The 3,833-nt window shown below is 39.3% G+C and overlaps 1 non-coding gene across 1 annotated transcript; it reads left to right on the top strand.

The window, feature by feature from the left end:
- The first annotated feature begins 1,515 nt into the window (after positions 1 to 1,515).
- On the top strand, positions 1,516 to 1,622 carry LOC113715241 (small nucleolar RNA R71). The gene has a single exon (XR_003453881.1). It is a non-coding gene; the product is annotated as a small nucleolar RNA R71 (small nucleolar RNA).
- The last annotated feature ends 2,211 nt before the right edge of the window (positions 1,623 to 3,833 follow it).

Below are 3,833 nucleotides of genomic sequence, written 5' to 3'. Positions count from 1 at the left end.
TATCCTCTCACTATCAAATTTCATTGATAAAATACCCTCATTCACATCTATTTTAGTCCTGACAGTGCTAAGAAATGGTCTACCTAACAAAATATGTGACGAATTTAACGACTTTTCATCTCCCATATCCAAGATATAAAAATCTGTAGAAAAGACTAATTTATTTATTTGAACCAAGACATCCTCAATTAACCCCTCTGGGTAGACATTGGTGCGGTCGGCTAGTTGGATTATAATGGCCATTTCTTTTAATGGCCTAAGGTTCAGGGACGCATAAATGGTTTTTGGCATCACATTGATTGACGCCCCTAAATCCAACATGGCTCTCTTAATCGGTGTATTTCCTATTTTACAAAGGATCGTGAACATACCTGGATCCCCATATTTGGATGGGAGTTTTTTTTAGAATATGGCTGATACGTTTTCTCCCACCGCTACTCTTTCATCCCCTTTCAACTTTTTCTTATGAGTGCACAAGTTCTTGAGAAATTTTACGTATTTCGGTACTTGCTTGATTGCATCCAACAAAGGGATGTTGATATCTACTTTTCTGAATACGTCTAGGATCTCTTTCTTTTTCTCCACCTTCTTCGTCTTATCCAACCTACATGAAAAAGGAGATAAATTAGATTTAATAGGAATTGATGGAGTAGGAGTTACTTTAGGGTTTCCATGAATGCGTCCTTCTTCCTCAATCTCCTTTTCTATCTCCTCCTCACTCTTATTTTTCAGGTTCGTGGCCTTAGGCCCCTCCACTTCTTTACCACTTCTTAATGTCATGGCACTCATATTCTTGAGGTTTCCTCGAGTTGCGATGGCAATTTTCAAAAAATTTGAGACTCCAAGCGATTAATCGCGGTTGCCATGTGACTTATTTGAGTTTTCAGATTTTTCATGCTCGCTCTGGTTTCCTGCTAGAATTGAGTGGTGCTCGTGACCAGGTTCTTGACAATATCCTCTAAAGAACTTCCTGAATTAGATGATGAAAGTTGTGGCTTTGGTTGCCATGGTTGTTGGAATCCTGGTGGACGATTGGAGAATGAATTCTATGGCCTATTCCTATAGCTGAAATTGGAGTGGTCTCTCCAATCCGAATTGTACGTGTTGGAGTATGGGTCGTACTGCCTACAAGACGCGGGCACGTCTCCCGCCATGTTCACTTGTTCAGCCTCATCCTTTTGCAACAAAGGGCACGAGTCAGTGGGATGGCCCACATTTGTGCAAATTTCATAGGTCTTTGCTTGATGCATGTTTCCCATAACTAATTGTCGAACAAAAGATGTCAGCTCTGATATCTGTTACTGAATGGACGACGTCTCTACCTCGTTGACCCTACAGGTAGGATTACTCTCATGGAAGGCAAACTATTGAGAATTCTCTGCTATCGATTCAATGAGTAGCCATAGTTCCCTTGGTGTCTTGTTCACCAATACTCCCCCACTTGCAGCATTAATGATACTCCTATCAGACAACTAGAGGCTCTCATAGAAATATTGGATCAATAGTTGTTCACTAATTTGATACTGTGGGCATCTAGTGCACAACTTATTGAATCTCTCCCAATAGTCGTATAGGAATTCTCCAGGGTGCTGCTTAATGCCGCATATCTCTTTTCTTAGACTTGCTGCCCGGGATGCAGGGAAGAATTTTTTCAAAAATTTCTTCTTAAGTTAGGCCCATGTAGTGATACTACTTGCAGGTAGATAGTACAACCAATCCTTCGCTGCTCCTCAGTAATTCCTAGAGGCTTCATACTGGAGCATACCACATTGAACTCTTGGATGTGTTTATGAGGTTCCTCACCCAAGAGACCATGGAACGTGGGTAGGAGGTGAATTAATCCTAATTTCAGTTCGAAGGCGGTATTCTCAGCTAGAGTTGGAAATGTGATGCACAACGGCTGCTGAGGCAATTCTGGTGCAGCCAACTCCCTTAATGTCCTTGCATTCGCCATAGGAATGTCCTCTTGGCCTGGGTTACTTAAATTTTCGCAACTTAAATTTGTTGACTCAATCTCTGGATCCAGTCTCTGAGACGCAATGCTAGATTGCTCCTCCTTGAACTGTCTGGTCTCTTTTTCTAGTTTGGTGCGCAGTCTTCTGTACTTTTGGGTCAAAAATTAATTCGCCTATACGAGAAGAACGAGGCATAAACTAGAAAAATGTCAGACAAATCCAAATAAAACAACTTAGAAAGAAACAAAATTAACCAAAACACCGCTCCTCGGCAGCGACGCCAAAAATTGACAGGTGTCAAACCTGTGCAATAATAATTACTAGAAAGTCCTAATTACCACCACAACTAATTATAGAACAAATCCAAGTACTGAAACAAGGACCCTAAGTGTGCAATGAGTTACTTGATTCACCCTGTTCTCGAAGAATTTGCTTGATCCGATATACTAGATTTGTCTATAAAAGTATGAAATTTGTGTACAATGGCAAATAGGGTCGATTCCACAGAGAACGGGTAGGAAGTTGTTTCTTTCCAAATCGAGAGAACAAAATTGGGGAATGATTAATGGGATGAAAATGAAAATAAAATAAATAAAATTTAAAAGATAACTCTACAAGTACAATTTACTAAAAATAGCAATTAATAAAATTCTACCCAAAGAATCAACTTTTCAAGCACGGTCCAATTAAATGATCATCGATGCAAAGATATTTCATCCATCCATCACTAGGTTGGTTATAGTTATCAACAAACTCTGACAACCAATTCTTCCTTACTTTTTCGACAGTCAAAGTACGACCATTGACTGCTTGTCTAACCAGAAAACAACCCTAAGTACGACCGTAGGAATTTAATTATCTAGTTACATTAAAGTTAATTACCCAGTTACATTAAAGTTAGAACAACTCAACTCTAACCAATAAACACGTTAAGGGGATTTATTTAAACTAGATCTTGCGTTCCCCCAACATAAAGCCAATTATGGTGGTTGTCACTAGGTATTAACTAAACGAACAATTATGGATTCAATTTAGTTAATGTGACAGTAGGCTATTAAATTAAATCAAATATTTGGCTGTTGATACTCAATTAATAAAATACCCATGAACAATTAATCCAAGAAACGCATGAATAGTAACGAATCGGAATAAATAATGAAAGTTTGATTAAATCTCACATATGTTATGGACCGCGCCCTAACGTCGACCTTTGGATAGAGAGGAAAACTAGCCGCTCCTCATCGTATCAATCACGCGTAATTCGATTGATGTCATCCACACAATTGCCCAAGAATTAATTGCCAATGAATTGGGGAAAGTGAATTAATTGAAGAAACAACAAAGAAAAACTTGGCTTCGTCTTCGTATTGGAGCCGCAAGCACTAGAACAAAAACCAACGCAAGTTGTCCAGAGCAAGAGTAAAAGCCGAAAGAGTCTTTATCATACAAAACCCAAAAAGCAATCGAAAAATCTTTCTCGTCTGACCGATGGGCAAAATGAAACTAAAGCTTAGCTATTTGTTCACACGTGAATCTGGACTTTTCTAATTGCTGCCCAAGAGAAAGTTAACGTCTGACACTCAAAAGCCAAAAGCTAATCTAATACATAAGACGTGAATCCGGCCCTCTTTTTTTTTTCTTTGTTGACGCCGCCAGTAGGAGTCAAATCAGGAGCAAGCTTTGTCTAAGGGCTCTAATTCCACACACCTGGTCCATGTGGACCTGGTTTCTTAATTGGTTCTCCTGCTGTTACCAAGCCCGTGGGTCCGATTTTTGGATAATCCTCTACAATTTATGGCGTGGGCACGTCCTGAAATAAAGGGTCTTCTGAAAATTTGCCTTAAAAGATTACTTTTAACACCAACCACCTACAATTTA

The sequence above is a fragment of the Coffea arabica genome, chromosome 10c (genome assembly GCF_036785885.1).
Source record: "Coffea arabica cultivar ET-39 chromosome 10c, Coffea Arabica ET-39 HiFi, whole genome shotgun sequence".
Taxonomy (NCBI): Eukaryota; Viridiplantae; Streptophyta; class Magnoliopsida; order Gentianales; family Rubiaceae; genus Coffea; species Coffea arabica.
Note: the sequence above shows the minus strand (reverse complement) of the source record. Positions and strands in the feature narration are given on the sequence as shown.